The sequence below is a fragment of the Ananas comosus genome, linkage group 17 (genome assembly GCF_001540865.1).
Source record: "Ananas comosus cultivar F153 linkage group 17, ASM154086v1, whole genome shotgun sequence".
NCBI lineage: Eukaryota > Viridiplantae > Streptophyta > Magnoliopsida > Poales > Bromeliaceae > Ananas > Ananas comosus.
This window is the reverse complement of record NC_033637.1, coordinates 9,597,720-9,621,418: the sequence shown is the minus strand read 5'-3', so window position 1 is coordinate 9,621,418 and position 23,699 is coordinate 9,597,720.

Here is a 23,699-nt window from a genome sequence, read left to right as displayed (position 1 = left end):
AGTAACAGTCGCCATACTCCTTTAATAAAAGATTGTTTTCTCCCGAAAATAAATAGATAATTTTAAAATTAAAATACCTATAAAACACCACTGAAATGCATCAATTTACATCATGAAAATTTCAGCCCTCACATCATCCCATCCTTATAAAAGTTTCGTTCCCGAAACTTGACTACGCACCTACCGTAATCAAATTCGGATATCAGTCCACTGTTGAAGTTTCACCTTTGAGTATTGATCAATCACCTTGCTTATGAACCTAGAGTGATTAAAGTCCGAAGTAAGGGATGATGAAAAAGCAGTTCCACCCAGACGAGAGGAGAGAAAAAGTACCAACCCAAAAACTATATATGGACCAAAACCTACCGGGATCCCACCATCCACTATCCTGTAGATGAAAATAGTACCGCGACCTGGGCTATCCGATCCCACATCTACCAAATCTAAGATAAAAATTCACCAACCAGAAACTCTAGGTCAACCCAACCTTGGTCCGCGTACCAGTGATCAACCAAAAAGTCGAAAGTTCATGCAGTAAAGTCCCGGAACAACACTACAAGTCTGGAGTATGTTTCCATAGGCCGGAACGACACACTCCGACTAGCCAATTACGTCAACCAGCTCACCACGAGTGAATCCGCATCGTTGCCTTAAACTTGCGTTAACATCACTCAACTCGGAGGCCACAGTCTCCTACCAGTCAAAAATACAACAGCCGAAGTCAAACTCTTAGCATCGGAAACCCACCTATGGCATTCGACACCCCTAGGTCTCTCACCTTCCACCTGGGCCAAAAGTTCCAAGGCTGCCACTACCAATTGAGCTCGACGATTTCGTCCGCTCAATATCTCAATCAATCTAACCTAAACCCCTTGCAAGTCCATCACTTGGTGAACAGGGTTTCTAATCGCAATATGCGATCATAACCACTAGTGATGCTCAACACCTGTCTCCACGAGACCCTGTCGCTACTGTCCCTAAAGGAACCCCAGTGATCGATGTTTCCAGCAACACCAAACACCAGTCATAGTGAGACCTAGGCAAACCTGTTACTAAGTGACCGAACAAGCATTCCACTCCATGGTTGCATGATAAGTTCAATCGTAAATCTTGTACTCTATCACATACAGCGATTTCAGAGCCAACTACCAAACACAAGCCACTCATCAACTGTGATTCGAAACCTCTCGGCAAAATGACAAAGATTACCATGCAAAACAAACCCTTATGTTGTGCAAGGCACCACTACAGAGCTAGTAGGTGACCAAGCCCACAACATAACAACAACCATGTGCAGTGCTCAAAGATCATTCACACAAGTACTGCATAGGAATTACCAAGTCTTACCACCGGTTGAAGATGACCATGACTCAAGCCTTTCTACAAGACGACCTATAGAGATTGTCTCGCAGAAAAAGAAATACATTTACCCAATCCTGATACTCCCAAGAGGGATAGGGTACTTCGTCCCGACTTTTGACACTACGTTGTCTACAGCCAACGTACTTGTCAAAAGAAAGGCGAATTACTCGCAGATCCATCGCCAACAACAAGTTGGAGAAGTAGCAACCAAATATCAAGCCAATTGGTACTTCTTAACTGAACCAAAAGTTCACCACCAAAACTATCGAAACATCAACTTTGCAAGTCGACTTTCGAAACAAGATCAACCTTGAGCAAACTCACTAGGAGTTCTTTAGCTCTCCACATCCAATAGTTGCTTGCGACATTAGGCCGCGAACTGCACAAACTAAAGCCTAAGTAAACAATTTCTTTACCTGATTTTTGAAAAACACCCAACTAATACCCAAAGCTCCGAGACCTTCAACAACACCCTGGAGTATCTCGCGACAAGATGAAAGCCTACCAAGATCCCATAACACATCAATTTAGATGTTAGGATATCCGTATACGATGTATGCAACAACAAAGACCGGACACCAAAACTGTGTCCACTCAGTTCAAGTTCACATTAGTTGACATAGGAACTAGCTGAGGGTCGAAAGACTTGCATCGACGATTCCATCAGCAAAAAAAAAGAGGGGTAGGCATCACAACCATGCCCATAAAATCTGAGAAAGCAACACTAAAGTTACAGTCGCCCAAATGGTTGCTACCAAAATCTTGGGTTACACTCTAGCAGCCCCCACAGTAGTCGCGATCGTAGCCGCTCTAGGTGATGTCTCCATAGAGACGCTTGCATTAGCTCTCGAACTCTACATAAGAAGTGGGGCCTAGCCAATAGCAGTCGAATCGACTGCATAGATCCAAAAAGTGCCGTCACCTGGCCTATTAAGGCCACCACCTGCCAACAAATGGCCATGCTCGGGTAATCTCACCCTGCCACTTGATAACTATCTGGTAAACCGCCACCACTTCCAGTAGAAGCACAAGTCTGTGCCCACATCGTAATTAAAGGTGTCCGTGGACCGGGTCGGGTCTGGGTAGTTGATATACTGTACCCGTACCCTAAAAAGAAATGGTTAGAAAAAAAAAAATACCCTACCCATTTAACTTCGGGTCGGGTCCGGATCTGGGTACTTAAGTTACTAATATACCCATCGGGTCTATTTGAGCAGGCCTGGATAGTGACTATCCGTATATTACCCGTTCAAAACTGGATACGGGTCAAGTACGGATACCTGTATATTTATTTTTTATAGACTCTATTAAATTGTTTGGGCAAAATTTGTTTCGGCCATTGTATTTACTAATTAAAAGTCTAAAATTCAAAATAATTTTATATATAAATATACAAAAATAAAAAAAATTATGATACCATATTACAGATAAAGAGAATATAAGTTGTAGTAATTACTAATATTATATACTAACATTCAAAAAAAAAGGGGAAAAAAAAAAGATGAATCAGAAAATTTGCTAAATAGAATATTCATTAAAAAAAACTAGATTGTCGACTATAATTGGAGAAGGAATTTGAAAAAAAAAACTCACTTGTACCACACCTGTAAAGAATTAATATCGCTAATGATGACGATGATGGAAATATTGTTTCATAAAAAACTCTTAGGCGGAAATGAAACAAAAAAAATAAAAAGTTAAAAACAAAGAGTAAAAAAATTAGAAAAAAAAAAAGTAGTAAAAGAGCGGCTAGGGTTTCAGTGTTTCCCTAGGATGAAAATACTTAAAAATACTTAGAGATCCCTCGTCTATAAGTCCTATTAAAATTGATCCCTTAACTTTAAAAGTTCAAAATTTTTTTATTTACTACCAGATATTTCATCAGGTCCGGATCCGGGTCCGGGTTCGGATATAAAAACTATTCCGGACCCTACCCATTTAAAAGTTGGGTTCGGGTCGGGTCCAAATCGGGTATGGGTATAAAATATCCGGACCCATACCCGAAATTTTAATGGGTATTTTTTTTTACCCGTACACTATCCATTTTTTATCGGGTCCGGTTCGGGTCCGGATAGGGTTCGGATAGGGTCCGGGTCGGGTATGGTATACCGGATATTTTGGACAACTTTAATCGTAATACATACACAAAGTAGAGAAGTAATCAAACTCCCATAGCACAAAACACAGGGGAATAACATAACCATATACCTCGAGATTATTAAATCTCGACTCAAACACTGGTACTTAATCCCAACAACTCCGCGCTCTCACATGCCAATAAGCCTTAAGTTATCCTACGGGTCTGTTAGTTATATGCCCTATAAGCCAATCCTGTCATAACTTAAAGGGTTAATATCAGTGTACTTTTTTTTTATGATTAAATCTGGCATTCTTCATTCATATTATTGCCAAATGCATATTTATGAATCGTCCATAGAATTAATAGTAGAAGAATTAACTTTCTAAGAAGTTAGAAATTTGAGACATATATTCTTCTATAATTAATTCTTAAATGCTCCTGATCATAGGATTATTACGAGGGCGGTAGTAAATCCGGATAGATCAATGTATGCTATACTTCCTTATGGGATGACGAGTCTCAAGTCATTAGTGTGGTGACACTAGAGTAAGCATACAGGTGAATGTTGGAGAACAATTTCACTGAGCGTGACAAAGTATAAACAATCACATGGATGCCTACTCACTTGTCAGTGAATTGTTCCATACTGTAGTAGTGTGAGTGATCCTTTGACCTGAGGCACCACGGTTATCTTGCGTGTGGGTTATTGTAGTTTGACTGTGTAAATACTTATACCCTAATCATGGGTTAAGTCAACACATGTTGGCTCCAGTGTGTCATACATGGAGGTAGGTATGTGTCAAGATGGAATCTATCACCCTCGATAGAGAGGTAATTGTCCTATGCTATCTGTTTTACAAGTCTTTGGCCAAGGCAGTATGATTTTATGGAAAGGAGTTTCCATATTAGTTGTTAATCAGATTAGACATATGATTGAGTAATGGGGTTTGACGAGTAATCCATAACCTCGGCTCTATCGGGACAAATGGTAGAAGGATTTTATCACACGGTAACTACACCTAGAGGTTTTGTCTATTATTAATTCTACTTGGATTGCCGCGATATACTGCTAGGTGTCACTCGTGGATTGTGGGACTCATGAGAGTAATTAAAATAGTTAATTACACTCAGTTGGGAGAGCCAAAAATATTTTGGTCCATTGAGAAGAGTTCCGATGGTGACATTAAAAGAGTTTAGTGTCACATCTCACTACCAGGTAGAATTGAACCTATGTGGTCACACACAATAAAGGCTGCGTGTGATCTAGTGCTTGGAGAATTAACAGAGACTATTTTGCTAAAGTAGCAAAGTCAGAATTTACTTGCTAAATTGATTAGCAAGAAGGACCAATTTGTAAAATTGAAAGTTGTAGAGTTAAACGCAATTGTTGCATATGGTGCACTTGCACTTAAATTATTCTCTCATCAACTCCTCAATTAATAAAGATTAATTTGAGGAGTTACGAAGTGAAAGTGGAAGAAAAGATGAGAAGAGAAACTCTAGCATTTATGATGTAGAAGAGAAAACTTCTTTTTCTCTTCATTCTCTTCGCATCTCCATGCACTAAATGAGAGGAGTTAACTCCTCTCATTTATGGGACTTCTCTCCACAATCTTATCTTTTGCAGAGGGAGAAACGCATTACTAATTGCGCAGAGAATGTCTCCCCACCTCTTCCGCTTCTCTGTAACACACTGGATCTTTGCAAATTGCGAGGTTCGAGTGATTGGCTGTGCTCTGAGCTTTCCCAGATTTTCTGGTGAGTCGTTGACTGTGACCCGACCTATGGCACGCATCCCGAGAATTGAGGTCTAATGCTTGGAACCAAAACCCGAAAAATCGAATTTTTGGTCAGCTCTCGGGTAGCCTTCAGCAGGGCTTGTACCGGTACAAGGCTGATGTTGTACCGGTACAAGGTTGATGGTTGTACCGGTACAGCCACCGGGCTTGTACCGGTACAGAGCCGCTGAACCCCCCCCAACCCGAGCCTCGGGTTGAGACTTTTCGCAGGGCTTGTACCGGTACAAGGGCCCGTGTACTGGTATAAGGAGGCTGATTTCGTGCAGTTTGAACTGCAGGGGGTTTTTCGCGATTGTGGCACCCTTATAACAGCACCCACGCCCCTTAGGGCCTCCCTTGTGCTGGAACCTGAGGAGGAGAAGGTAAGGGGAGCTCCACCTTGCTTCACTTGGATTGGATCTCCTTTTTGGCTTGGGATTAAAGGTTTAATCTCGCTTTTTCCCTCTTGGTGCATTTTCCCTCCATGGATGAAGCTTGGAACTTGGTCTTGGAGATTTGTTGAGGGAAGATCCTTGGAGTTTGAGGATTTAGAGCTTGGATTGAAGCTTCTAAGAGGTAAGTGACAAGATCTTTTCCTCTAGATTTGAATTTTGGAGGTTCTTTGAGATGAAACCCTAGAGTGAGGTTTTAGGGTTTATTTTGGGCATTTTTGTTTTAGGGCTTTCGGAGCTCGATTAGTTGGATTAGAACCCTCCTTTGGGCTAGATTGGAAGGATTCTAGCTCTCTTCTGGAGCTTAGGAGAGGGTTTTTACTCTTAAGGTGAGTTGGACCCTTTTTGCTTGATGCTTAATGATTGAGCTTTTTGCTCTTCGTTTCGTTTGGGTAACCCCGTTTTTGATGCTTCTAGGGTGCTAGGAAGCTAGTGGATACCTTCGTTCAGCGAAACGAAGGTTTCGATTTTGGTGGGTTTGACCTAGCCTATATTATTAGAAATTCTCATAACTTCTGGTTTATGCTTCGTTAAATGATTATTCATGTATTTCCATGCTAGATACATTTATTATGAATTTTAGAATGCTTGACATACATATGTTATGTATAGTAAATTCTTTGGACCCCTATGTGGTAGAGTGCATGCATGTGGGATATAGCGTTCTAGTTGAGACTTGGAACCATGATTCCTATTATGAAAATGAACATTGCTTTTATGCATTTAACCTTTATGCCTAATTGTGACATTAGGGACTTTGGAAGCCTAGAGAGGCTTGGGGACTTAGACTATTTGGGATTTTGGGTCAATGTCATAAAGAGGCATTGGGCCCCGGGCTATAGTGAACATTGGTATTAATGTCCTAATTGGAATATAGAACATGAATTGAACTTGATTAGTGGTGATGCTTAAGTGTCATAAAGAGGCACTAAGCAAGTGAGTGTTGAGTTATCAATTGTGATATAGACCTAGACCGTTGGGTTACTAGTAGCTTTTGCCATGTTAGAGACATGAGGATTGGATACTTGAGCTTTGACTACGCTTGTTTGTCATTTGTGCTCATTCGCACATGCTTGTGAGGGTCGCTCCCTACAAGCCGGCACTCCGGAGTTAGTCTATGCGACCTATGTTCGCTCGCGCGGTATTGAGAAGCCTACGGGGTCGATTGGGACAGACACATTCCAAAAGTAGGGATGTTGGGCTACCACAGGCACTTAGGCGGCACAAGCTGGACTACTTTTGGTAGGTCCTTAATTGGAAACGGAAATCGACACAGTGTTGAGAATGAATAATCACTACTGGATAGGCTTAGTAGTTGGATTGCTTGACATGCTCATGACATAGCATTGGGATATATAGTATACTTGCCTGTTTCATTCATTACATCATAGTATACTGGGTTGCTTGATAGAGCTCATTCTTTATGTATGACATTTTGGACCATAGCACTTACTTGTTGCCATTGGACGTACTTGCTTATGATAGAGTAGATGTACATCATACTTACATCATGTTTACTTAAGATATAGTAGCTTAGCATTCCATTATGCTTTCTTATTGCAGTTATCTTTATTATTATTGCTTATGGTACTTACCCTTTTCTTTCGGGGCCTAGTGGTGCATAAAGCTGAGGTCAGTAATTGCCCACTGGGAACTATAAATTATAGTTCTCACGCCCTCGTTTTCTTGATGTTTTCAGAGCCTTCCACGCCGGGAGAGGCTAGGGACCGCGGGAAGGGAGTTGCTTCGAGCTAGCTTCCTTCGAGGACGATTCGATAGGTGGTCTACCTCTCGTTGTTTTATTTTGTGAGAGGTCGAGAGTTGTACCCGCATATGTATAGAGACCACCATTTTTGTACTAGAGACAGATATTGTACTACTTTATGTCTTACTTTTACTGTTTGGTTTAGTTGTGATCTTTGTACTCTCTTTATAGTTGGTAGAATCATACTGCTCTAATATCATCAGTTGTATTCCTTTCCTTTTATTATATCTCTTGCCTTATTTCCATTGTTATTGTAGACGCCTTATATGTGTAGACATATGGCGAGTCTGGGCACGCTACCGGGAGGGCCTCCGCCGGTCCGGGGCGTGACAGATTAATTTGGTATCAGAGCCTAGGGTTGAGTCTTAGTGGACCTAGCAAACCTTAGGCCGGTTGGACAATGAGAATTAGGCTCGTGAGAGACGAGGTCTAATTGACTTGTGAGCGATAGTATTATGATTGGGTTTTATGACAACTCTAAAAAGTTAGAGTTTGACCGGAGTATATGGCTTCTAACTCCGCAGAGGGTTACGTTGGCGGCCGACAACGTAACATCGGGAGTTAGTAGTGAAGGATACTCTCCTACTTTCGCATGATTTGGGTTTTATCTATTTGAGCGGGGATGCAATAGCGTGGGTTACTAACTTACGCTTTTATATTTTGTAGTGACGATGCCGATTACACACTCCCAGTCTGCCGGGACGGATGATGCGGCACACCCCGAGGAGGTCGAGACCTCCGCTACTTCCGGATCTAGTGAGGTCCGTGACTTGAGGACCCAGCTTGCGGTCCTCACTGATTTGTTGGCGCAGCAGACGGCAGCGGCGCAGCGATAGGCTGAGGTGGCTCAGCGGCAAGAGGCGCGGATGAAGCATCTTGAGAACCTCCTACTTCAGCAGGCGGCAGCTTCGAGGGAGACCCAGGGTCCCACACCGCCAGCACCCGTGGTGGACGTCGCACCGAGGGCGCAGTCCCCCGCGCCCAGTTCTTCACGTGCGGCACCGGCGACCGCACCTCGGGAGGAGGTGGCTGCGGCACTACCTGTTCAGAGACCGGCGACAGGAGCAGCTTTCCCCGTGATGGCTGAGGGAGCCGAGCGGGATCGGCTTATGGAGCGCCTCAGCGAGTTCAGGAGGTGCAGCCCGAGGACGTTTGATGGCGAGAACGTCGACCACTGGATTGTTGAGAAGTGGTTACTGCACATGGAGAAGCTGTTTCGAGACACCTTTGTGGAGGAGCGGGATAGAGTTTGGCTCGCCACTCACTTTCTGGACGGCGAGGCCTACCGTTGGTGGTTGGATATCCAGGACAACCCCAACACCGACTTGGCAGCGATTACTTGGACTAGGTTCAAGGAGCTTCTTCTGGCGCACCACTTTCCTACCAGCGTCAAGAGGAAGATGGAGCAGGATTTGCGCAGCTTGCGCCAGGATGAGCGGTCAGTGGCTGAGTACGAGAGGGAGTTCTCCCGGATACTACACTGTGTACCGTTTGTTGTGAGGGACGACGAGGACAAGGCCCGCATCTTTGAGCGCGGTTTGCGGCCTTCTATCTTCCGGTTGGTGCAGTCTTCCAACCTCCAGACCTACCGGGAGGTTGTGGATCGAGCTTTGATAGTGGAGGCAGGAGCGGCGGATCTGCAGGAGCGTCGCGAGAGCTTGGAGAAAGGGAAGGGCAAGAGGCCCGCGGCTGAGGGTGCGAGTCAGACGCACTCACGGAGGCCGCCGAGGCATCCCAGGAGCAGGAGCCAGTCGCGAGGACGCGGCCAGTCTACCCAGCGAGGAGGACCCGATCGTCGCCAGGCCCCCCGCTGCGTGATCTGTGGCGGTCCTCATTACCCGCGGCAGTGTTCACGCAGCCGGGGCAGGTGCTTCTTGTGTGGCCAGGAGGGCCACTTCCAGTCGGACTGCCCGAGGAGTCCATTGCCAGCGCCATCTGCGGCATCTGCACCAGCATCGCCAGGTCCCAGCCAGGGGACATCTTCTGCGCATCACCAGGCAGGACGGCCGCCAGTTCTGCGACAGGCGGAGGGGTCACGACAGGCCCCGAGCGGGCGCATGTACGCGGCCCAGACTGAGGAGGCGGCGGCAGCCGAGAATGTGGTCGCAGGTATCATTTTACTTTATGATATTCGAGTTAGAGCTTTGTTTGATACCGGTGCATCGCATTCATTCATAGACCGGCTGTTTGCCGAGTTGTATGGCATCCCACTTGTACCCTTTTTGCATCCGAGACGAGTTGTTGTACCCGATCATTTTTTGGACATTCGGGAGTTTTGCCCCAGTTGTCCTGTTCGGGTTAGAGATTGGATCATGCCCGTGGACTTGCTAGCTTTGCATAAACTCGGGAGTTTGATGTTGTGTTGGGCATGGATTGGTTGACCAAGTACTTTGCTACCATTGATTGCAAGAATCGAACGGTGACGTTTAGAGAGCCGGGGCAGGCGGAGGTTTTGTACCGAGGATGCCAGAGTTCGCTTTTTGCGATGACGATTAGCTCCTCTCGAGCTAGGCAGTTGATTAGTAGAGGCTGTGTGGCCTATTTGGCTACTGTTGTGTTGAGGGGTGATGATGATGCCCCTAGGATTGAGGATATTTCCGTAGTGCGGGAGTTTGGAGATGTGTTCCCAGCGGAGCTTCCAGGCATGCCACCTGATAGAGAGATTGAGTTTGTGGTAGATCTCGTTCCCGGGACTACCCCGATCTTAAAGGCACCCTATAGGATGGCACCAGCAGAATTGAAGGAGTTGAAGGCACAGTTACAGGATCTTCTGGACAAGGGTTTTGTGCGACCGAGTGTGTCACCTTGGGGAGCACCGGTCCTATTTGTGAAGAAGAATGATGGATCACTTCGCTTATGCGTGGACTATCGTAAACTTAATAAAGTCACGATTAAGAATAATTATCCATTACCGAGGATTGATGATCTATTATTGCTTATGGTACTTACCCTTTTCTTTCGGGGCCTAGTGGTGCATAGAGCTGAGGTCAGTAATTGCCCACTGGGAACTATAAATTATAGTTCTCACGCCCTCGTTTTCTTGATGTTTTCAGAGCCTTCCACGCCGGGAGAGGCTAGGGACCGCAGGAAGGGAGTTGCTTCGAGCTAGCTTCCTTTGAGGACGATTCGATAGGTGGTCTACCTCTCGTTGTTTTATTTTGTGAGAGGTCGAGAGTTGTACCCGCATATGTAAAGAGACCACCATTTTTGTACTAGAGACAGATATTGTACTACTTTATGTCTTATTTTTACTGTTTTGGTTTATTTGTGATCTTTGTACTCTCTTTATAGTTGGTAGAATCATACTGCTCTGATATCATTAGTTGTATTCCTTTCCTTTTATTATATCTCTTGCCTTATTTCCGCTGTTATTGTAGACGCCTTATATGTGTAGACATATGGCGGGTCTGAGCACGCTACCGGGAGGGCCTCCGCCGGTCCCGGGGCGTGACATTCTCTCCACTCATATGTTGCCTCACCTATAAATAATGGCTTATCTTGATGATGAGATTTATTACAATATAGGTGAGAAGTAGAATACAAAACAAAGAGAGAAAGCTTTTTAATTATATAGAGCTCTCTTTTAATCATAAGAGAGTGGTCCTCTAATATTAATTAGTCTCTATAGTTAATCCTCTTCAAATTACTAGCACAATTTGAGGATTAATTTTTCTCCACATTGACACAAGAGATCACGAAAGGTGTTTCGAGATTACACTGTGATTGTATAAAGCACAGATCCCGGAGCAGCCTTGTGTGGATACACGTAGAGGCCGAACACTTGTGCGGCTCAAAGGACCAGAAGTTCAGATCCATGTCAACCGTGAAATAATTTGGTAATTTGCACAAGTTAAAATTCGAACCCTTCTTCTAATTAAATTAGAATAATAATTTTGTGTGTCACACAAGATGATCTTGGTACATATATATATACTAATATTATAAATGTTATGATATTAAAGTATACATGATTGGATCATATTTTACAAATAAAATTTATTTCCGCTCCATTACATGCACATGCAGATGCGCACATTTCCTTACAGGGTTATCCTAAACTGTGGTTGATTATGAGACCCCAGGTAGTCCCATATATAAGATATAATAGGACTAAACTCTTAATCCGGCTTAAGCATTTTGGGTGGTTACTAGGCCCAATAGGTGAAGAGAGTTACGCGTGCTAGGACGGGAGTAATCCTAGGATGGTGACCCCCTGGGAAGTTGGGGCGTCACAGTTAGTATCAGAGCCAGTTCACCAGCCGAAAGTGTGTGATGAGTCTTGACTGAGCCAAGGTCGGAATGACGAACTAAGCCAGGGTCGGTGATTGACAGGCTAAGTCAGGGTCGGAATGACAAAGGCTAACGAGATAAGTCTCACATCGCCTTGTGATCTTGGGTTGTGTGTGTTTAGGGTTGACGAGGACGTAAGGGCCTAAACGGGGGGTGTTTGTGATACCCCAATAGTCCCACATCGAATAGAAATGGAGTTGTCATTTCCACCCTAGTAATAATAATCGGGCTTAAGTATTTTGAGCGTGGCTAGGCCTGAGAGGTTAAGAGATCTAAGTGTGCTAGGGCGAGAGTAGTCCTAGGATGGGTGACCCCCTAGGAAGTTGGGGCGTCACAGTTGGTATCAGAACCAATTACCAACTGAAAATGTGAGATGAGTCTCAGCTAAGCCAGGATTATACAGCAGCGAGAGCGAGGCTCTCATGCTGTTGACTGTTGTGGGTTGAGCGTGGCTCCCCCACAAAGTCAGTTATGACTAGCGAGACGAGTCTTACATCACCTGGTAATTGTAAGTCTGAGCTTGACGAGGATGTCAAGACTTAAAGGGGGGAGATTGTGAGACCCCAGGTAGTTCTATATATAAGATATAATAGAACTAAACTCTTAACCCGCTTTAAGCATTTTGGTAGTGGCTAGGTCCAAGAGGTTAAGAGAGTTAAGCGCGCTAGGATGGGAGTAGTCCTAGGACGGGTGACCCCCTGGGAAGTTGGGGCACCACAACCGGCTGCCCTCGGGGTGGTGTACGGTATAGCTTAGACAGGCGGGACGGGCATACTGCAGTCCCTATAGATTGGGTCAGTAAGGGTTGTTTTATTAGCTAGTGAAGCATATGTTTATAGGGATCCTGACATGCATAGTGGTAGAGTAGTGGCATAGCAGCTGTAGAGTTTTATTCCAGCTTACCTAACTGTTTCTTTACCTACCAGCTATACTGTTAATCTCGTAGACTTAGTAAGTAGGCCGTTGGGGTCTGTGACGGTTGTCATGTCCCGGATTACCCGTTTCCCCGGGCACGCTAACAGACCCGCCGTATACATAGAAATTTTTTCTATATACGAAGCGAAACAGTAAAAGTATCTATAATCAAACAATACTACAAACAGTAGTATAGAGCTGCTAAGAAACTAAACCATATATAAAACAGTGGTTCGATACATACATATCATCCTAGTACAAAAACACTCGCTCCAGTGAGGTATAATATCAGTATGTAAAGAACCAAAAACTACAACTACCTGTAGCTGATACTCCTCTAGCTCTGGCTCGGCTGGAAGGGCTCTAACTCGCGACGCCCTCGCCACGATCTAAATCAGTAACAGCAATAGCCGAAGGCAATGGCTCTGCAAAAATAGGAGTAACAACTGGGCGTGACAACTACTGCAAAAGAAGTAGTCCTCAGAGGGTATCGCCCTCAAAATCATCGGCTCACCCACTAAGTCTACAGATCTATGCTTAGTGATAGAAAAGGAAGCTGGAATAAATCTACAGCTATATGTGTCACGCCCCGGGACCCGGCGTAGACCCGCCCGGTGCGTGCCCAGACCCACCATATGCCTGCACATATAAGGCGTCTACAACAAAAACGAATAAATGAACAAGAAGTAGAAAATATCTAGAGATATCAAAACAAAAACACAGCTAGGTTCTATCGACAAGTAGAGTCAAAAAGATAACTAAACTACTGAAGCAGAAAGCAAACTAATACATCATAAATCTCAAGATACAAAAACAAGGTGGTCTCTATAACCAGATACAAAACTCTCACAACCTCTCCAAAAGAAAACAAAAGAGAGGTGCATTACCTATCACCAAGTCCCTCGATAGCTAACTCGAGGCGAAACATTTCCGGCGATCCCGAGCCTCTCCCGGAGTGGAAGGCTCTGAAAAAAAACATAAAACAGGGGGCGTGAGAACTATAATTTATAGTTCCCAATGGGCAATTACTGACTTTAGCAAAATGCACCACTAGGCCGAATCAAAAGCAGATATAGATAACAAAATAACAACTGCGGAAATAAAAGCATATATTGAAATGCTATACTACTATGCCACAAGTATTCAGAATGTCAATATGGAGTACATCTACTCTACATGAGTCAATCTACCAATACTTAAATATACATGCTATGATACAACAAGTAATACTATGAAGTATGCTATATGTCCCAAAGTCCACTACATATCTAGTATGTACTATCATGGCAACAAGTATACTACAATGCAATATGCGAAACTGTCAAGTATACTATATATCCAAAAGTTCAATCCTATGCCATAGCATGTCACGAATCTAACTACTATAACCTGTCTAGTAGTGATTATCAACTTGTTGTTTAATATTCTGGTTTAATCCCATTTAGGACCTACACAAGTGTAGTCCGGCTTGTGCCGTTTAAGTGCCGGTGGTAGCTCAAACATTCCGACTCTAGGAATTAGTCTATCCCTCCCGACCCCGTAGGCTTCTCGATACCGCAAGAGCGAGCATAAGTCCCGTAGGCCAACTCCGGAGTGCCGGCTTGTAGGGAGCGACCCTCACAAGCATGTGCGAATGAGCACAAATGGCAAGCAAGCATAATCAACGTCTTAAGAGTCCAATCATCATGTCTCTAACATGGTAATAGCCACTAGCATCCAATGATCTAGTTCCATAACTCAATGTGAAGTTCCAACATTCACTAGGTCTAGTACCCCTTTATGACACTAAGGCATTTCTATGTTCAAGTATGTTCCAATCCTGAAACTCTCAATGGCCCTATCCACTAGGTTCACCGTAACCCGAGCTCAATGCCGCTTTATGATATTAGCTCCCAAATTCACATGTCATTTACCTTGGTTTACTAAGTCCATATGTATTCTAAGCCTAATGCCTCTTCATGACATTAGCTTACTATGTCAAATCCAAGCCCGATGTCTCTTTATGACATTAGCTTACCATATCATATATAGGTTAATACGCATGCCCCCTAGCGTGATCCCACATTGCTAACATGTTCCTAGCATGTATTCCACAATGCATATAAATATTAACATGCATCTATGCACTAGCATAAGGTTTCAATGCGTCCGTATACAACTATCAACTTAGCATAGTTCTCGTAATGTTAGCATGCACATGCAACTCACATATCATTCAAGGCTAATGCCCCTTTATGACATTAGCTTAATATACCTTACATCTCTCGAATCTAGTGCCACTTAATGACATTTATAATCATGTAAACTAAGCATGAGTTCCAAGTCCCAAAATGCATTGCACTAACCATTTCCACTAAATAAAACATGATTCCCATCCACAAATAAGAATGCTACCCTCATGCTTACCCAACATGCAAACTCTCTACTACATATAGGTCCAAAAATACAATATATGTAACATAGGCATTTTGATCACTCTAAAATTCATAACAAATATATTTAATATGAATATGCATGCTTTCTTATTTTACGATACTCAAATCATCACAAATGAGATTTTCTCATTAGGTGGCTAGGTGAAACCCACCGAAGCGTCTCGGAACCCTTCGTTTCGCCGAACGGGGTTGCCCACTAGCCTCCTAGCTCCCTAGAAGACATTCTAAAAGGGATTAGCGAATCAAACGAACAACCTTGTGATCGAATATTAACCAAATCAACAAAAGGGCTAAAACTCACCTATAGAGTGAAAATCTCTTCTCAAGCTCCAAAAGAGAGTTAGAACCCTTCCAATCTAACCCAAAGGAAGGTTCTAATCCAAGAAATTGAGCTCCAAAAGTCCTAAATCCAAAAAGCCCAAAATCAACCCTGAAAGCCCATTCTAGGGTTTCATCTCAAAGAAACCTTCAAAAACCAAATCTAGAGGAAAAGATCTTGCTACAAACTTTTTAGAGGCTTCAATCCAAGCTCAAAGTTCTCAAACTTCAAGGATCTTTCCTCAACCAAGCATCAAACTCAAGCTCCAATGGTGGGAAAAGCCTCCAACAACCAAAAAGAAGCAAAAGAGACATTTAATCTTATAAAACCCAAACAAAATCAAGAAAATTACAAAGAGAGGTGTGGAGGGCTTCCTCACCTTTCTCCTTGTAGGTGCCAAGCTCAGGGGAGGCTCCTAGGGCGTGGGGATACAAATAGGGAAGCCACATTGCAAAAACACCTCTGCAGATTCGACCATTCAAAATCTGCCAAAGTGTACCGGTACACGAAAAAGTGTACCGGTACAAATCCCGCGAAAATGCAAACCCAAGCCTCGGGTTTGAAATTCGGCACAAGTGTACCGGTACAACCATCAAAGTGTGCCGGTACAAAATGTGTACCGGTACAGCCATCGACCTGTCACCGGTTTCACCATGTGCAGAGTGCAATCCGAGGGCAGCCTAAGTCCATCCCTTTGGTGACCTTAGTGCTACATAAAATACTATATTCCTCGGGATGCGAGCCATGGGTCGGACCACTATCGACGACCCTCCAGAATATCTTGAAAAATTCGGAACACAGATCAAACACTCGAACCTTGCCATATGCAAAAGTCCAGTGTGTTACATTCTTCCCTCCTAAAAAGGAGTTTCATCCATGAAACTGCGGGTCAACCACACAACAAACCCATCCGAAAGGGATGGAAAAGCGCTCCAACAGCGCCCTAAACAGACCATGGAGGTCTCAAACGTGCCGAAAAGCTCCAAGGCACAAACACAACAAGATCTTGCGACATCAAGGCTTTGGCATAACACAACCTAAACTTCCGCTAAAGCTCCTTGAACTCAAGTCTTCACCGAAAGTTCCATCTCCAATCCGTACTTGTTCAACAAGTCCATCAGCTGGTCCTCACGAACTCAAGTGTTTCCGAGAGCTGAATTCCAATTCTCACCTTTCTCGTCCAAGCCGAGGGTAAAGCCTTGCTCTGCTTCAATTACTCTAGTATATAGGATTCCATCCAAATACCCCTCAAGGTGGATTCAATGGTACTGTCCAAAGCAAGCGTCAGGGGGGGTTAAATCCATTGCTCGTCTATCAAAACACCATCGGAGTGCTCATCTGATTAACACTCACCAAGAAGAGGTGATGCAACATCCGCTCATCGGTTCATATTCCAATGGTGATCCTTCAAATCCAAGATCAAGTCTCTTCTCGAGATGGCACAACTGAGTGCAATTCGATCCAAGGTTAAGTATGGTGTACCCCATTCCATCTCATTGCTAATTGCAACGTCCATCCATCCGTCTAATCTTGCTTGGCACGAACGGTTCTAAACCAACATCCAAGGTAGCCAACCTTCCAATAGCAACAGGAACCGACGAATCGTCCAACTTGCTCACCAAAGGTGATTACTTGATTTCTCAATCGGCACGGCACTATGATGCCTCCACATCAATCTCAAACTCACCACCCGAGAGTACCCTCAAATCCTCTGCAATACATGGTCAGGGACCAAAGCTCAGGAGCTTCGTCATTCCACTAAGATCATCATCTTAGTCTCAACTCAAGTCCAAGTAAACTCTTCGCAAGCCTAAGCCAAAGGCTCAACTTCGATAGAATGTCTCCTACATTAATCATTCAGTTGCTCCATAAGAATCATTCAAAAATTCTCATCCTCAATGCTTTCCTTAGCATCGGATGCTCCAGGTGTTCATAGTCACCGAGCCAATCTCAAGTGATAGAGAGGGATCAATCCACAGTTCAATAATAGCTCTCAATCAATGTCATCCTAATGTGACCATCAACCAAAAATATCAATCCAAACAACTCTCTCACGCAGTTTCCATCTCCAAGATTTTGGTTCCTGGTGCATAAATCGGGCAAGGAAATACAGCAACTTGGTATCTTTCCCCCCCTCGAGTTTCCAATCACTTGATCCAACAGTGAGAGTTTCACATCTCGATCATGTCAACCTGCCTCGCAGTCGATCCTCTCAATCCTTCGTAGGAATATTCACGGCCATCCGCGACCGGTTCCACAAATCCATCCAAAAGGCTTGGAATTATCATTCCACAAGTCCCTAACACTGGTAGAGTACTACAGGCTTAGGCAACATCATCCTCGTGATGTCTCCACCTAGCATCACAATCCGTTTTGAGGTACGACCTCAAACTCCAACATCAAATAGTACTACTCAGATTGCTTACAATCTTATCTAGTACCACTACAGCTCAAGGCTAATTGAAAGGATCAATGAGCCTCTACAATGGTCCAAACGCTAATCGTGGTTCGATTTAGATCACGACAGCCGACATACAGTCAAAATGACCCATCCGGTCCCACAACAGGTGGGGGTGCTTCTCCACGAAGCGAAACCCTAGGTACAAGGGCCTCTCCGCCAATTGAGTTCACACTTCGTGTCTCAATCGGGAAAACAACAACAACTCGGAAGACATCCTCCAATACAAGGATTCTCGATCAACGAATGCTATCGGCCAACTAGGCCCCAAAACCTCCCAAATTACCTGATTTTTGGTAAAGGGACAGTCATCGCAATGCACAGAACTAAATCCTCAAATTGCACTATTTCGTGCTCAAAATCCTCAAAGCGAGTCAAGTCAGCTCACAATCCAAGAGTACTAGGTACCCACAACAACTCCACACTAAGTAAGGCCAATCCATTTGTTGGCACACAAAACCATCTCACATGGTAGGGTGTTCGAAACGACACACCCGATCAACCGATCGTCCTACAAGGGTCGAAAATGATCAATGCAAACAAATCCTTGGGTCGGGTCACTACACACTCGGTGTATCCTCGATCTCACGATCCAACACGTGGCATTCCACGTTCCAAAGTCAAAGCTCGGACTACCATCCTGACCAAACTCTGCCCTACTAGTAGGTACCGGGCCGCTGTCACACACAGCTAATTGCCCTGCCCAAAGGGCCCAGGCTCCACAGTCCACAAACGGTCCAGGCACGGTCGTCTCCACGCACTATCCGGCGAACAGCCGATCAAGGGATGCAACTAATGTAATCATCGTGAGATCTGTAAAGCATAGCGAAACATGCTACCCGCAACCCGCAAATCAGTCGCCTAGCTCAAGAGGAGCTACTCGTCATCGCAAACAGCGAACCAATGGGATGCTAAGCAACTCGGCAAATAGCCGATCAAAGAATGGATGCAATGCACCGATATCAAACAATATACAGCTCGAATGCTACAAAACAAACTGATACATGTAGCCTCAAACGCGGCCGCTGCCACCTCCGCGGTCTGGGCTGCATACATGCGCCCGTCCGGGGCCTGTCATGACCCCTCTGTCTGTCTCTGGACAGGTGGCCTCCCGGCCTGATAGTGAGCAGGAGGCGTCCCCTGACTAGGACCCGGTAGAGCTGGTGCCGATGCTGAAGATGGAGCTGGTACTGAGCCCCTCGGGTAGTCCGACTAGAACTGACCCTCCTGGCCACACGAGAAGCACCTGCCCTGACCCTGCGAGCACTGCCGTGGGTAATGACGACCACCGCAGATCACGCAGCTCAGAGTCTGACGACGCTCAGATCCTCCCTGCTGTGCAGATGTGCCCTGTCCTCGCGACTGGCTCCTATTCCTGGGATGCCTCGGCGGCCTCCCAAAGTGCATCTAACTCGCACCCTCAGCCGCGGGTCATTTGCCCTTTCCTTTGTCCGAGCCTTCTCGACGCTCCTGCAAGTCCGCCATGCCGCTCTCCCCGATGATCGACGGCCGAAGTCCTCGCTCAAAGATGCGAGCCTGATTCTCGTTGTCCCGCACAACAAAGGGCACACAGTGTAGAAGCCGAGAGAACTCCTTCTCGAACTCGGCCACGGTCCGATCCCCCTGGCGCATCTCGCGCAGATCCTGCTCCATCTTCCTCTCAACACTAACGGGGAAAATAATGCTCCAATAAGAGTTCCTTGAACCTCTTCCAAGAAATTGCTGCTAGGTCGGTGTTGGGATTATCATGGATATCCAACCACCAGCTGTAGGCCTCGTCGTCCAAATGGTGAGTGGCAAGCCAAACTCTGTCTCTCTCCTCCACGAAAGTGTCGCGGAATAACTTCTCCATGTGCATCAACCACTTCTCAACGATCCAGTGGTCTGCTTTCTCTCCATCAAAGATCCTGGGATCGCACCTCCTGAACTCGTTGAGGCGATCCATGAGCCGCTGCCGCTCTGCTCCCTCAACCATCAAGGAAAAAACTGCTGCTACCACAGGCATCTGAGCTGGTGGTGCCGCCAATAGTTCCTCCCAAGGTGCTACCGCAGGTGCCGCCCGCGAAGTGTCGAGCGCAGGGAACGACCCCATGGGTGCAACCGTCTCTACCGGCGCTGGTGGTACAGGGACCTGAGTCTCCCTGGCAGCCGCCTGCTGTAGTAGAAGCTCCTCTAGGCGCTGCATTCGTGCCTCCTGCTGGCTCGCCGCATCTGCCTGCTGCCGAGCCGCCGCCGCCTGCTGCGTTACCAAGTCAGTAAGGGCCGCCAGCTTGCTCCTCAACTCACGGACCTCGTCGGATCCGGAGGTAGCGGATGTCTCCGCTTCCTCAAAGTTTGCCACGTCGTCCGCTCCAATAGACTTAGAGCGTGTAGTCTGCATCATCACATCAACATCATAAAAGCGTAAGTTAATAAAACCCACGCTATCGCAACCCCGCTCAAATACCAATGCCCAAATCATGCGAAAGTAAGGAAGTGTCTTATACTACTAACTCCCGATGTTACATTGTCGGCCGCCAACGTAACCCTCCGCGAAGTTAGAAGCCATACATTTCAATCGAACTCCAACTTTTTGGAGTTATCAAAGAAACCCAATCATGATACTTTCACTTATAAATCAAATAGGCCTCGTCTCTCACGAGTCTAATTCCTATAGTCCAACCGGCCTAAGATTTAGGTCCACTAAGACTCAACCCTAGGCTCTGATACCAAATTAATCTGTCACGCCCCGGGACCCGGCGTAGGCCCGCCCAGTGCGTGCCCAGACCCGCCATATGCCTGCACATATAAGGCGTCTACAACAAAAATAAATAAATAAACAAGAAGTAGAAAGTATCTAGAAATATCAGAGCAAAAACACAGCTAGGTTCTATCGACAAGTAGAGTCAAAAAGAGAACTAAACTACTAAAGCAGAAAGCAAACTAATACATCATAAATCTCAAGATACAAAAACAGGGTGGTCTCTATAACCAGGTACAAAACTCTCACAACCTCTCCAAAAGAAAACAAAAGAGAGATGGACCACCTATCACCAAGTCCCTCGATAGCTAACTCGAGGCGAAACCTTTCCCGCGATCCCGAGTCTCTCCCGGAGTGGAAGGCTCTGAAAGAAACATAAAACAAGGGGCGTGAGAACTATAATTTATAGTTCTCAGTGGACAATTACTGACCTTAGCAAAATGCACCACTAGGCCGAAATCAAAAGCAGATACAGATAACGAAATAACAACTGCGAAAATAAAAGCATATATTGAAATGCTATATTACTATGCCACAAGTATTCAGAATGTCGATATGGAGTACATCTACTCTACATGAGTCAATCTACCAATACTTAAACATACATGCTATGATACAACAAGTAATACTATGAAGTATGCTATATGTCCCAAAGTCCACTACATATCTAGTAGTACTATCATGGCAACAAGTATACTACAATGCAATATACGAAACTGTCAAGTATACTATATATCCAAAAGTTCAATCCTATGCCATAGCATGTCACGAATCCAACTACTATAACCTGTCTAGTAGTGATTATCAACTTGTTGTTTAATATTCTGGTTTAATCTCATTTAGGACCTACACAAGTGTAGTCCGGCTTGTGCCGCCTAAGTGTCGGTGGTAGCTCCAACATTCCCATTCTAGGAATGAGTCTATCCCTCCCGACCCCGTAAGCTTCTCGATACCGGAAGAGCGAGCATAAGTCCCGTAGGCCAACTTCAGAGTGCCGGCTTGTAGGGAGTGACCCTCACAAGCATGTGCGAATGAGCACAAATGGCAAGCAAGCGTAATCAACGTCTCAAGAGTCCAATCATCATATCTCTAGCATGGTAATAGCCACTAGCATCCAATGATCTAGTTCCATAATTCAATGTGAAGTTCCAACATTCACTAGGTCTAGTGCCCCTTTATGACACTAAGGAATTTCTATGTTCAAGCATGTTCCAATTCTAAAACTCTCAATGGCCCTATCCACTAGGTTCACCGTAACCCGAGCTCAATGCTGCTTTATGACATTAGCTCCCAAATTCACATGTCATTGACCTTGGTTTACTAAGTCCATATGTATTCTAAGCCTAATGCCTCTTCATGACATTAGCTTACTATGTCAAATCCAAGCCCGATGTCTCCTTATGACATTAGCTTACCATATCATATAATAGGTTAATACGCATGCCCCCTAACGTGATCCCACATTGCTAACATGTTCCTAGCATGTATTCCACAATGCATATAAATATTAACATGCACTATCCACTAGCATAAGGTTTCAATGCGTCCGTATGCAACTATCAACTTAGCATAGTTCTCGTAATGTTAGCATGCACATGCAACTCACATATCATTCAAGGCTAATGCCCCTTTATGACATTAGCTTAATATACCTTATATCTCTCGAATCTAGTGCCACTTAATGACATTTATAATCATCTAAGCCGAGCATGAGTTCCAAGTCCCAAGATGCCTTGCACTAACCATTTCCACTAAATGAAACATGTATCTTATACTTGTGCTACGCCGTGCAAATACAGGGGAGACTCTGTCCATGTGAACAATGAACTCCCTATATTTGTGACGGATCTGGCATACCCTGGGGGTCAGGTTTTCAAAAAAAAAATTTGGACACTTCCGCTTTACTTTTAAATCAAAATGGGACCCGGGGGCGTGACATAAATATGTTGAATTTAAATATTTAACCACATTCTAAAATTCTTTAAATAGTGATGCTAAATTATCTCCCAATTCGTGGAAGGTATATTTGTCACGCCCCGAGACCGCTACCAATTTGGTCCGGTTCGGGCGCGTCGAATAGACACCGAACGGACAGCACCTCCAATGTCCGCCCAAGGCCAAACAACTTGATCATGTACAAAAATTTGCCCAGGAATAGAAATTCTATACATACACAATCAACGAAGGGCATAACAAGTGCCAACAACTAAAAGCAAGAGTCACGAGTGCATACAAGTGAACAAAAGAGAGATCTACTAGCTATTCCATTACATTGCATTCATTTACCTCAAGTTACATTTACATCTCTCCAAAATGAATACAATTGCTACTAGGTCATCATCAAAATACATACATAGCTCTCCAATTCCTCACCTACATAAGCCTCTCAATACATAGGGTAATGCTAATACAAAATAGGAAAGCTACTATGCACTACTGCTCGGGCGCTATACCCTTGCCCCGATCCTCGCACTGCGCGCTCGAACTAGGTCCTGCAACAAAGTGTGGTGAGAACTATTGTCCATAGTTCCCAGTGGGTTCGGCTGCTGACTCTGCCGATCTCCCCACTAGGTCCGAATGGGCAAAAGCAGATAGATAGATAGATAGATATGAAAACTATAAATGACATAGTAAGAAAACTATGCTACTATGCCCAATCACCAGTAATGTATGCATGCATCATATAGTAAATGGTTTACTAACATGCCACTATGTCCACTATAATGTCCAATAAGCAAATGTTCAATGACAGTGCTATTCTCTTGTTTATCCAATCTTTGGCTTTCCCTCAAGTTTGCCCATGACTTACCTCGCCATCCCGTATGGTAAGGAGACTCACCTCGCTCTCAAACCGTGGGACTGTTCTGCGGGAACATCCAACTCTGCCCCTCTCGATACAAACTCCGGAGTTTGCACGACGACTACTTCGGCGCGACACCACAAGTTAAAAGAATGATGAGCTGTGATCCTCCTCTCAAACTCGATTGATACCTATCAACTAGGCTAGAAATCTTCGCGGAATCACCTATCCCATGTCCATGTGTAAGTATTTAACTACCATCGTTGACTGGCTGAGACGCCCCACGGCCTCTCGATTCGGGGGTC